A 13529-nucleotide genomic window follows, 5' to 3' on the forward strand; every position below is an offset into this window, starting at 1 on the left:
GACCTTGTTATCTGTATAAACGACACCAGTCCACAGCCTCAAACAGTCAGACTCCAAACCTCCAACCTGCTTAAGCCAGTACATGTCCAGGCCGTTCTGAAGCGAACCACCTTAGTTCACTAGATCTCTGTGAAACTAAATCAAAGCCGTAGGTCTGTTAATTACATTGGGGGGGTCAGAAATGCAAAAAGACTTCCAAAGGCCCTGGATGAATCGATTTTACAATGAACTTAAAGCTCTAACTCTAAAAATACAGGTAATCTCTGAATATGAAGATCCCAACATTCCTCTGGGTCCAGAGTTTTCAGAGACAGGATCAGAAACAGACAGAGGCGGCCGCCGTCATCCCAATGAGTGATTCTGAGTCAATTCGGGCACTCTACTGACTCCGAGACTCTGTACCCGAGGTGTCTATAAGTAAATGAATTAGACTGCTTGTCTTACAAATTTAGAATAAACAGGAAGAGACGAGACGCTGTATTCTTAGACCTTCGGGTTACTTTAATCCGGACCCCTTTGATATTTTCATTTTCATATTTGTTTTAGACCATTTGACTTTTTGCAGCAATCCGGACTCAAAGGACGAAGATGTCCAAAGCATTGCCTTAAGATAATTTCAGTCTCACAGTTGTCTGAATTGGGGAATTTATTGGGATCCAGATTTGTTTTAAACTGGAAGATTCTAAGATTTTGTCTTTGAATATTTTGATTCTCAGGGTTGTTTAAAGCAGAGACTTTTTCAGAAATTAAAATTTATTCAAAGTCAAAGTTTCTAAGACAAGATTTTAGGATATTTAATTCTCAGTACTGTTCAACCTAGAGAATTTTGTAAAGAGATCTGAATTTATTTTTTAGAAAATTTAAAGATTTTAAATCAAGGTTTTGAAAAAAGAGTTAATTTTCCGGACTGTTCAAATCAGAGATTTTGAAGGTTATAAGACAAGGGAGCAGAGTTTATAATACCTAAAGAGTTCAGACCATACACGGGAAATAAATAAAAAGAAGACATTGTTACAAGCTCAGTTAATGTACTGCTGGACTGAGGCAGGGGACTCTAGAGCAGGCGAGATTGAAGGCAGGAGAGAATGTGCTTGTTTTAATTGTGGGAAATTGGACTGTTTTTGCGAGATTGCCATATTTAGTAGATCCTCCTTTTGCAGAAATAATAGCCTCCAAACGCTTCCTATTGCTTCCAATGAGCGTCTGGAGTCTGGTTGAAGGTCTTTTGGACGTTCTTTACAAAATATCTCCAGTTCAATCAGGTTTCCTTGTTCCTCTGCAGGAGTGCCTTAGTAGATTTTGAGCAGTGTTTTGGGTCGTTGCGCTGAATAGTTGAACGATGCACAGTGACTCCATCTGCAGCAAGATGATGATGTAGGTCTTTGGAGCTGGTCTGTGGGTTGACTATGACTCTTCTCACCATCCTTCGCCTTTTCTTGGCCTGCCACTTCGGGCTGTGACTAGAACTGTGCCTGTGGTCTTCCTTTTTCTTCACCGTGTTCCTCACAGTGGAAACTGACAGCTGAAATCTGAGAGAGCTTTTTGTATCCTTCCCCTAAACCATGATGTTGAACGATCTTTGTTTTCAGGTCATTTGTGAGTTGTTTTGAGGCTCCCATGTTTCCACTCCTCAGAGAAGAAGAGGAGACAAACTTGCAACTGGCCACTTTAACCTCCTTCTCATAATTGGATTCACCTGTATATGTAGGTCAAGGGTCAGTAGCACTAATTATTAAAACACTAAATTTGTTTTGTAAGCTCAAAGGTATTCAAATCAATAAGACGACAAGGGTGCCCACATTTTTACACCTGCCTAATTTTGTTTAAATAATCTTCGTCTTTTTCTCTCTTCCCTCATGTCCTGAGCTGCCTGTCTGGAGTTGCCCTTTTTTGGTTCAGTTCTTGCGTCTTAGTATCAGGCCTGTCCCGCTACTCAGCAGCCTTCACCTGCTTCATCCCTCAAGGACAACCCCTCAGGGCAGTGTTCTCATTGATGGAGATTCTACTGAAAACCACTTAAAAGTATCGAGCCCAAAGAGTAACACCACTGTCACCACTTTTCCAGATGCCAACTTCGCCAGGTTGCTTCCCTTGGCACTGTGGCAGCATGATGCCTTTGGCACAATCATTCTGTACTGTTCTCCTCCCGATGCAGCGAGTTCCTGATGTTGGTGAACTGAATAGTTGGCAGGTAAGTAATTTTACATAGTGTTTCTCTTTTAATAACCATTTATTCTGTCATTTTTTTGTATTTAAAAATGAATTTGATCAGTGTCTGATCTTCAGTATCTGACACCCAGTCCTGAGGTGCTTTCCTATCTCTCTTTGAAAAGTGTGTGCTTTCTCTCTGTCAGCGTAGAGTCATTGAATTCGTATATAGAGCTGCTGAGTTCTCACGCCTTTTCACCTGAGCCGCCTGGGGTACATTGTTCTCTCCGAGAACATCAAGAAGGTGCCAGGCCAGGACTGACTGACCCTTCCCAGTCACACTGTCAGGTTAATGAACTGCATAATTGGCAAGTAAGTGATTTACATGTTTCCACCCATTTATTCTGTCACTTTTCTGCTTCTATTAAAAAGTAATAGATCAGTGACACACTGAGCATTTCACTCAAATCCTGCAGTATTGAGACTGTCATGGTTTGTAATTGTAACGTCAGAAAATCTGCTTTAAAAATCTGTTAGAATTTATATAAATTCTTCCATCTTTCCAAGTACACGCAGTTCTACTGTTAAATATATGATCTCTAGCCCCTAAAGCAGCCATTGTCAATGAAGTTATTTTAAATAGAATTATAATGTTTTAAACATATAGATGAGGAGAGTTATCTACAATATTTTACCACCATTCAGTAAATATATTAATGGACAGATGGATCCTCCACCTACTGCTGCTTTAATACTTGTTTCATTTAATACTAAAGGTTTCATATGAAATGAGTTCAGTAACAGATACGATGGAAACTGACAGCTGAAATCTGAGATTTGTGTCCTTCCCCTAAACCATGATGTTGAACAGTCTTTGTTTACAGGTCATTTGTGAGTTGTTTTAAGGCTCCCATGTTTCCACTCTTCAGAGAAGATGCAAAGAGGAGATTTGGCCACCTTAACCTCCTTCTCATAATTGGATTGACGTGTATATGTAGGTCAAGGGTCAGTGAGCTTAGAAAACAAATTTAGTGTTTTAATAATTAGTGCTAAAGGTATTCAAATCAATAAAACAAGGGTGCCCACATTTATGCTCCTGCCTAATTTTGTTTAAATAATTATTGCACACTTTCTGTAAATCCTATAAACTTAATTTCTCTTCTCAAATATCACTGTGTTCATCTACTTTGATGTATTCAACTGGAATTGATGATCTGAATAACCATTAATTTTTATAAAGGAAAATCGTCAAAAACTTTCTTTCATTTACGCAACATTTGCTAAACTCCGCAGCATACTATCCCGGGGGGGAAGCTGAGAAGCTGGTGCACGCATTCAGAACCTCAAGGCTGGACTGCAGTGCACTGTAGGCTGGAAGTCCAGGTAAATCGCTTCATAAGATCCAGCTTGTTCAAAATGCTGCTGCCAGGGTATGAACTAGAGCTAGGAAATCTGATCATATTAGTCCAGTTCTTTCATCCTTACACTGGTTACCTGTTAAATTCAATATAGATTATAAAATACTTTTAACATATTAATCTCTCAATGGTCTGACCCCACTTTATCTGGAGGAACTTTTTACACCTTACAATCCTCCACATACACTCCGCTCACAAGATGCTGGCCTATTATCAGTCCAACGTATTAGAAAAACCTGTGCAGGAGGAAGAGCGTTCTTTTATAAAGCCCCCAACTTTGGAACAACCTCCCTGTTAATCTACAGGAATCAGACACACTCTCAGTCTTTAAATCTGGAGTAAAAACTTCCCTCTTTACACCAGCTTTCAGAGAACTCTCCAGTTCTGTGTTCTGTCCTGCTCTGATTACAGTTCACCACTGTTCTGTCCTGCTCTGATTACAGGCTGTTTATTACTATTATTGTGGTTGTGTCTCTAACTATTTCTGCTACAGGTCTACAGGTCACTAAACGTAAAGCTTGTTCTAATCTTCATCTTTTTCTCTCTCTCCTCATGTCCTGAGCTGCCTGTCTGGAGTTGCCCTTTTTTGGTTCAGTTTCTGTGTCTTGGTACTTAATGGGGGACTTGGTACTATTTTTGTGGCTATGTCTTTTTATTTGTTTTGTCTTCTGTGTTTTTACTCAGGAGCTCTTCAGGAGGTCGTCAAGCTATTATGGCAGATCCAGCTGCTGTTGTAGAGGCAGTCCAAACTCCGCTAGCGGAAGACAAGGCTGGGGGCTGCCTGTCACCTCCAGTGTCACCGCGGCGGACACAGAGGGTCAGCGACAGTAATGCTGCGGTCTCCTATTTTGCAGGTGCCAGTGTCCTGGACATTGCCAGGTGGCTTTGTCACCATCGTTCTCCACTATTCTCCTCCTGATGCAGCTTGGCCCTGAAGAAGCACTGCTGTACACTTCTGTACACTGTTCAGAAAAAGCCAGACACCAGGATCATCGTCTTCAACCCCCCAGACCCCCCCCCCCCCCTTCCGCCCACTTACCGACGCGCGTAACTGACTGACTGTACAACAAGGCTTTTTTGTCAGACTCAGTTCTGAAGTCTTCCACCGGCGTTACGTTTACTGCAGGATTAAAGTGTTTCTCTACATTCCTAAGACTGACTGATCGAGTTGATTCTTTAAGTGCAGAGAAGCAAATCCCACTACCACAGTTTTGGAGGTTCCACCAAGATCCCAATATTCCTCTGGGTCCAGAGTTTTCAGAGACAGGATCAGAAACAGACAGAGGCGGCCGCCGTCATCCCAATGAGTGATTCTGAGGCAGTTCAGGCGCTCTACTGACTCCGAGACTCTGTACCCGAGGTGACTGTGCTAAATAAGATAAAGTGAGTGCAACAGTTTCAGTACTTATGAAGGGGTCAGAACCCATATCAGTCAGTACGGCCACAGTTCTAACAGTGGATGTTTCAGGCTTACCACTCAACATTTTTGCAGTCCTGTGAAGGAGAAATTGGGTAATAGATCAGTAAAACACAAAATTTACTAGAACGTGACTTATTGGGAGCTTTCAGTCTAAACCTACAATGTACAGATTCAGGGTTTTCTGCTAACCCTAACAGTTTTATCAAGAAGCAGCTCAAAGTTTGGCTACTAGTACCAGTTATACTTCAGTTTATTTTGAATCTTTATGGTTTTGAATGTCTTGAGCTGGAACATTTTAATGGTCTAAATGAGCCTCTTAAACGTGCAAGTTTGGTCTGATTAAGAATCCCATTTTAAAGAGATGTTAATATTCCCAAATGCAATAAATTCTATAGAGATGCTTCTTATGCAGCTGTAAATACTACAACTAAAGGAGTTCTTATCTTGGTACAGAGGAATAGGGAGGTTCCTATTTAAAACCAAGGACGGGATGAAGAAAGGAGAATAACACGCATTACAGCAAAAGTAAGAAATGAGAAAATGGCCTTTATTTCAGTTCACGCTCCAAATCCAAGAGATCCCAGTTTTTCTTTTCTGTTGGATTATCTAACAAATCTAGTGGACTTTCAGTTAGTGGTGGGAGCTGCTAGTTTCGAGCTTAAGCTATGTATTACCGCCTTGTCTTTACTCGACTGCTGGCAGCATCTTAATCCGAGCACTAAGCAATAAACATTATCTGCAAGGCACAAATCTTTCAAAGCCCTCAAATCAGGAGTGAATTAACCGAATTTCTTATGTTTCCCGCTACTCAGCAGAGTTCCAACACAACCATCCTAACACCCCCCCCCCTCTCTCTCTCGTGCTCGCTCTCTCTCATGGAGATGCCCTGCCATGGAGGTGTCCATTGATCCATGTTCCAGAATCAGGCCTGTCCCTCTACTCAGCAGAGCTTTTTTACACAAGTCTCCTAACCCTTTCTTTCTTCCTTTACTTCCTTTCATTTCTCTCTCTATCTCTTTTGCATGTGCTGTGGTGCCCTTTTCCTCCTGCTGTGCCCTGATGTTCGCTCAGATACACATACTTAATCAGCACTTTAACATTAATGCTGATCATATGTCCAGCACCTACTCACACTCATACTTCATAACCTGCTCCTACATTATCTATTGCTCTTCATTATCTCTCTGTCCAGCACCTACTCACACTCGTACTTCATAACCCGCTCCTACATTAGCTATAGCTCATTATATCTCTGTCCAGCACCTACTCGCACTCATACTTCATAACCTGTTCCTACATTAGCTATAGCTAAGCATCGGAGCATCACTCCATAGCTTTTACAGTTTCACCCTTCATTTTCAGGAAGTACAGAGACTGCACCCGAGTAATCCATCAGTAAACGCCAGAGTGCATCTACAACCCTCTTTTGCACACTGGATCTGTAGGAGCAGCTAGATCAGTATGTACTAGTTCAAGTACTGCTTTTGCTCGAGCATCAGGTTCTGTTTCTACTCTGAGCAGATTTCTCTTGTCTGCAGACTTCACAGTTCAGTTCATCAATCTTACCCTTGATCTTCATGCTCTCTACTGCATAATGTGAAACATCGTAATTACAGTGAACAAGGATTTCATGCTCTGAATATTTTCACACATTGTAACCATCACTGTGATCATTGACCACATTCAGGCAATAAAGCCTATTGTACTCTTTAATGGGGAACTTGGGACCGTATTTCTGGCTGTTTGTCACGTCCTTGGTGAGAATTCAAAGGCTGTCGCAGTTTCATTCTGAGTGCGTCAACTCCTGAAGGTTTAGCTATTGCAGTTATTCACACAGAAGTGGTCGTGGCGGCATCACCAGAATTCAGTTCAGTTCTATGCACAACCCAAACCTCAGGTTCTGAAGCTAATCATTAATAACCTTCCAGAGTCTCACTGACCGTCATCTGTCTGTTTACTCTTGAGGAACATGGTGACCACGGGGGAAAGAGCTCTCCAGATGTCATCTAGCTTGACCAGCAGATCCAGCTGCTGTTGTAGAGGCAGTCCAAACGCACCAGACGGAAGATGAGGCTGGAGGCTGCATGTGACTCCTTCAATTAGGCAGTCTTAATTCCAGCACCACCGGTGCAGCGGACACAGAGGGTCGTCATCACCGCTCCCGCATCTGAGAGCCTGGGGGTGTCAGCGTGGCGGGCAAAAACCGAGGGCTCCTCCCCCACCACAGCCGGGGTTTACCCCTCCTAGCCAATCCGAGGTCCTCAGATTTTCAACTTCATGTGCTTCGTCACAGAGACTCCTCAGGGCAGTGTTCTCACTGTTGGAGATCTTCTATAAAACGCTTAAAGGTATCGACCCTAAAGAGTAACGCCACAATCTCCTGTTTTCCAGGTGCCGGTGTCCTGGGCGTCACCAATCTGCTTCCCTTTGAGTTGCAACAGCATAACTCGAGGTCCTGAAGGAGCACTGCGGCATGCTTCTGCACGCAGTTCGGGAAAAGCCCCCCTGCTTGCTTCCTGACGAGTGCGCTAGTCGTTTTCCCAGCTCTTCATGCTATGTTTTAAATAAATTCTGCCAGCCTTGCCTTAGTCCACCCCTCTCATCTTAGTATCATCAGCTTTCATTGACTGGTCAGTCTGGATTTGCTGTTCTTTAACGCACTTTGTATGAAGTTTCACAAGCCTGTGATTAAGGGCTTTCCCTGTGTCTGGATAGTAGACTAGGTATGATGGACTGTTCTGTTCTTGTCTGTTCCTACAAAGACTCCCTTTCACATTTTGACACTAGCTTCTATCGGTCCTGTTTATAAGTGTGGCATGCTGCTCCAAATACTCTCCTCTTTGAAAGGTTATGCTTTCTCCCTGTCAACGTAGAGTCATTGAAGACTCTATCTGAGTGGATCTACAACCCTGGATCTGTCCTAAAGCTCCTTACATTGGTGACCTCATTTAATATTCATGAAGCTTCAGCCGCATTGGTCAGTATATAATGCGTAGTCTCAGCCAATCAGGAGCCTCCGCTGTAAAGCAGCAGTGTGCATGGCGAACGAACCGGTGTGACCGAGCTCTGTAGCGCTTTGATACAAACTAAGCTGCTGTTCATTTAGTTTGGGATTGGCTTAGTTCTGTTGCTATGCTAGCTTTCTCCTTAGCGATGTAGCTTCAGTTTTTACCTATGTATTACTGAATCTTCATGGATTATTTCTTCACAAGTTTCACTGTTCTGAGCTGTTTTAGGTTAGTATGGATGATGTAATTCTGTGGATATGTGCTAAATTTGTGTTCTTGGTCAACGTTCTGGTGTTTATTGAACTACTGCTCAGAGGCTGTTGCTATTCCTGTTTTCGTCCTTGTGGGGGTGCTAAAACCCCATAGTTTAACCTGTGAAAACGGTCAGAGGCATGTTAAAGCTGGTGTCTTGCTAGAAGCTCTGAGTGGTAATTATTAGCTTTGTTTCTCCTGCCTATTGAGTGTATACACATCTCTCTTTGAATGAAGTCATTTAGTAGCACTACGATCTAGACCTGGAACCTTTCTGAGCTTCACCCCCCCCCCCCCCCCCCTTACTGAGTCTATAGGTCAAGCTAGGTCAATCTGTACTGCTTTTGGCGGCTGCAGAGGAACAAGCTCTCCAGATGCTCTGCAGGGAGGTCGTCAAGCCTGACCGACTGATCCAGCTGCTGTTGTAGAGGCAGTCCAAACTCCACCCACGGAAGACGAGGCTGGAAGCTGCCTGTGACTCCTCCAACACGACCGTTTTAACTGCAGCACTATCGGTGTGTCAACTCCTCAGGGTGGTGTTCTCACTGTTGGAGATTCTTCTGTAAAAAAAGTATCGACCCTAAAGAGTAATGCCGCGGTCTCCTGTTTTCCAGGTGACCGTGTCCTGGACATCACCAGGTGACTTTGGCACCATCGTTCTTCACTATTCTCCTCCTGATGCAGTGTGGCCCTGAAGTAGAACTGCCGTACGCTTCTGGACACTGTTTGGAAAAAGCCAGACACCAGAATCATCGTCTCCTACCCCCCTGACCACTTAGCGACGAGTGAGCGAGATGTTTCCCCAGGTCTTCTTGCTCCACTGTTGGCTGTGGGAAAGGTCTGTCTGCGCTGACTTAGTAGAGAACTGGGAGAGCTTTCGGCTGCGTCCGGTCCTCTAACACAGAGATGAGCTTCACCTGAGCCGTCTGGGGTCCATCGTTCTCTCCGGTAACATCAAGCAGGTGCCAGGCCAGGACTGACTGACCCTTCCCAGTCACACTGTCAGGTTAGTGAACTGCATAGTTGGAAGGTAAGTGATTTACATGATTTACTTGATTCCACTCATTTATTCTGTCACTCTTCTGCTTGTATTAAAAAGTAATAGATCAGTGTCACTCATAGTGTTTCAGACAAATCCTGCAGTATGGAGACTCTAAGATTGAACATTGAATTTGGGTTGTTAAATATACAGTGGGGCAAAAAAGTATTTCTTCAGCCACTGATTGTGCTGATTGTGAAGTTCTCCCACCTAGACAAATAGACAAAAACAAGTCTGTAATTTATTATAGATACACTTAAACTATGAGAGACAAAATGAAAAATAAATCCAGGAAACAGTGTAGGATTTTTAAAGAATTTATTTGTAAATTATGGTGGAAAATAAGTATCTGGTCACCCACAAACAAGCAAGATTTTTGTCTCTCACAGACCTTTAACTTCTTTAAGGAGCTTTTCTGTCCTCCACTCGTTACCTGTATTAATGGCACCTGTTTGACCTTGTTATCTGTATAAACGACACCAGTCCACAGCCTCAGTCAGACTCCAAACCTCCAACCTGCTTAAGCCAGTACATGTCCAGACCTGTCTGAAGTGAACCACCTTAGTTCACTAGATCTCTGTGAAACTAAATCAAAGCCGTAGGTCTGTTTATTACATTGGGGGGGGGGTTAGAAATGCAAAAAGACTTCCAAAGGCCCTGGATGAATCGATTTTACAATGAACTTAAAGCTCTAACTCTAAATATACAGGTAATCTCTGAATATGAAGATCCCAATATTCCTCTGGGTCCAGAGTTTTCAGAGACAGGATCAGAAACACAGAGGCGGCCACCGTCATCCCAATGAGTGATTCTGAGTCAATTTAGGCACTCTACTGACTCCGAAACTCTGTACCTGGGTAATGGATCAGTAAAACACAACATTTACTAGGACGTGACTTATTGGGAGCTCTTAGTCTAAAACTACAATGTACAGATTCAGGTGTTGCTGCTGCTAGTCCTAGTATAGGGATATTTCCACTTCTAATAGACCCAGTAGAATATTCTTGATCTGACAGAGCAGAGAACATGATGCGTCACATGGAGCTCTGTCCAAGGTTGAATAGAAGAATCCTCCATTTTTACATTGTTTTATTTGTCTCCAGATGGTTTTGACAATATGATGAACATACTGTACAGTACTCTCTCCCTGACCGTTGTGTGTGTGTGTGTGTGTGTGTGTGTGTGTGTGTGTGTTTCTATCTGCGTTTACTCTGGAGGAACTTGGCGACAGCGGAGGTGCAAGATCTCCAGGCTCTCTGCAAGGAGGTCGTTAAGCTTGACTGCTGCTGTTGAAGAGGCAGTCCAAGCTCCACCGACTGAAGACGAGGCTGGAGGCTGCCCGTGGCCTGGAAAAGCAGAGGGTGCCTCCACCACCACAGACGGTTTTCACCTTAACTAACTGGCGAGAGGTTATCAGTTCTTCGCCTTCACCTTCTCCCTCACCGAGGACAACTCCTCAGGGCAGTGTTTCCATTGTTGGAGGTTCTACTGTAAAACCCTTTAAAGTATCGGGACCAAAGAGGAACGCCTCAATCTTTTTCTTTTTTTTTTTTTTTCTTTTTTCTCCCTCCTCAGGAGTCCTGGACATCGCCAGGTGGCTTCTGTACCATCATTCTCCACTTTTCTCTGCCCGCTTCAGTGGAGCCCTGAAGGAGCTCTGCCACACACTTCTGGACACCACTCGGAAAAAGACAGGACGCCAGGTTAGGCAACTGGATAGTGGGCAAGTTATTAATTTACATGATTTACTGGAGTTTATAATCATTTATTCTGTCATTTCTCTGCTTGTTTTGAAAAGTAATATATCAGTGTCCCTCAGTGTATCTCAGACAAACCCTGCAGTATGGAGACTGTGTCTGTCTCCCGGAGGGCGCAGAGAAAGACGACCCTTACAGTTTCATCAAGAAGGAACTCAAAGTTTGGCTACTAGTACCAGTTATACTTCATAAAGATTCAAAATAAACTGGTTTTGAATGTCTTGAGCTGGAACATTTTAATGGTCTAAATGAGCCTCTTAAACATGCAAGTTTGGTCTGATTAAGAATCCCATTTGAGAGATGTTAATATTCCCAAATGCAATAAATTCTATAGCGTTGCTTCTTTTGCAGCTGTAAATACTACAAATAAAGGAGTTCTTATCTTGGTACAGAGGAATAGGGAAGTTACTATTTAAAACCAAGGACGGGATGAAGAAAGGAGAATAAGACACATTACAACAAAAGTAAGAAATGAGAAAATGACCTTTATTTCAGTTCACGCTCCAAATCCAAGAGATCCCAGTTTTTCTTTTCTCTTGGATTATCTAACAAATCTAGTGGACTTTCAGTTAGTGGTGGGAGCAGATATGAGTAGTCATTAATCATTTATTAATTAAACAGATCAGGGGGTGATATTTCTCGATCAGCTGGCTGCTAGTTTCGAGCTTAAGCTATGTATTACCGCCTTGTCTTTACTCGACTGCTGGCAGCATCTTAATCCGAGCACTAAGCAATAAACATTATCTGCAAGGCACAAATCTTTCAACGCCCTCAAATCAGGAGTGAATTAACCGAATTTCTTATGTTGAATCAGGGTTCAGTGGACGATCAGAGGTTTGTTGGGAGCAGTGAATGATTTCTTTAGGAATAATTTTATTGCATTTGATTTGTCCCTTTTTTTGGCCTTTGTCACCAAGAAGCAATGATGCTTTTTACAGCCTCTATATTCAGAAGCCAGATGTCCCAAAGGAAACCTAAAATATTGTCCCCTTTTTCCATTCCTTAGATTTGCCACAATTGTCCACTGACGAGGCATCTTATTTAGATCAGGAGATTTCTTCTCTAGAATTAAAAGACCCTCTGTCAGATGAAAAAAGGGAAGTAGCCAGGATTGGACGGCATGACGAGTTTAATTTATTCTTCTAGCTTCATTCTTATTCTTCAGCAGGGATAATTAGCTCAGTTATCCCTGCTGAAATTAGCAGCAACAACATCATGAAATTCTTTGGATTTTTAGTGTAATATTCTCTATTTTATCATCAATGTCAGTCCCAAACCACAGCGATAGACAATGATGAATGCTGCACTACATACCTACAGTACTTTAGCTTCGTTACAGAAGAAGATTTGCTCAATATAATGAGCTCCTCTAAATCGTCATCATGTAGATTAGAGCCGGTACAAACACCATTGTTTAAACAGGCACTGCCAAAGGTTGGTAAACCATTAATTGACATAGTTAATGCATCTCTTGGCATGAACTTCATACCTAAATCTCTTAAATTGGCGATTATAAAGCCCATTATTAAAAACCCTTCATCACCAGCATTTTAGATCTCTCCCCCCTCATTTCCTGAGCTGCCTGTCTGGGGTTGCCCTTTTTTGGGTCCGTTCCTGCGTTTTGGTATCGGGCCTGTCCCTCTACTCAGCAGAGCTTTTTTACACAAGTCTCCTAACCCTTTCTTTCTTCCTTTCCTTCCTTTCATTTCTCTCTTTATCTCTTTTGCATGTGCTGTGGTGCCCTGTTCCTCCTGCTGTGCCCTGATGTTCGCTCAGATACACATACTTAATCAGCACTTTAACATTAATGCTGATCATATGTCCAGCACCTACTCACAAACATACTTCATAACCTGCTTCTACATTAGCTATAGCTCTTTATTATCTCTGTCCAGCACCTACTCACACTCCTACTTCATAACCTGCTCCTACATTAGCTATAGTTCTTCATTATCTCTGTCCAGCACCTACTCACACTCCTACTTCATAACCTGCTTCTACATTAGCTATAGCTCTTCATTATCTCTCTGTCCAGCACCTACTCACACTCATACTTCATAACCTGCTCCTACATTAGCTATAGCTCTTCATTATCTCTCTGTCCAGCACCTACTCACACTCCTACTTCATAACCTGTTCCTACATTAGCTATAGCTCTTCATTATCTCTGTTCAGCACCTACTCACACTCATACTTCATAACCTGCTCCTACATTAGCTATAGCTCTTCATTATCTCTCTGTCCAGTACCTACTCACACTCCTACTTCATAACATGTTCCTACGTTAGCTATAGCTAAGCATCGGAGCATCACTCCATAGCTTTTACAGTTTCACCCTTCATTTTCAGGAAGTACAGAGACTGGCGTTTACTGATGGATTACTCGGGTGCAGAGTGCATCTACAACCCTCTTTTGCACACTGGATCTGTAGGAGCAGCTAGGTCAGTATGTACTAGTTCAAGTACTGCTTTTGCTCAAGCATCAGGT

This window comes from Salminus brasiliensis, chromosome 6, assembly GCF_030463535.1.
Source record: "Salminus brasiliensis chromosome 6, fSalBra1.hap2, whole genome shotgun sequence".
In the NCBI taxonomy this organism is placed as follows: domain Eukaryota; kingdom Metazoa; phylum Chordata; class Actinopteri; order Characiformes; family Bryconidae; genus Salminus; species Salminus brasiliensis.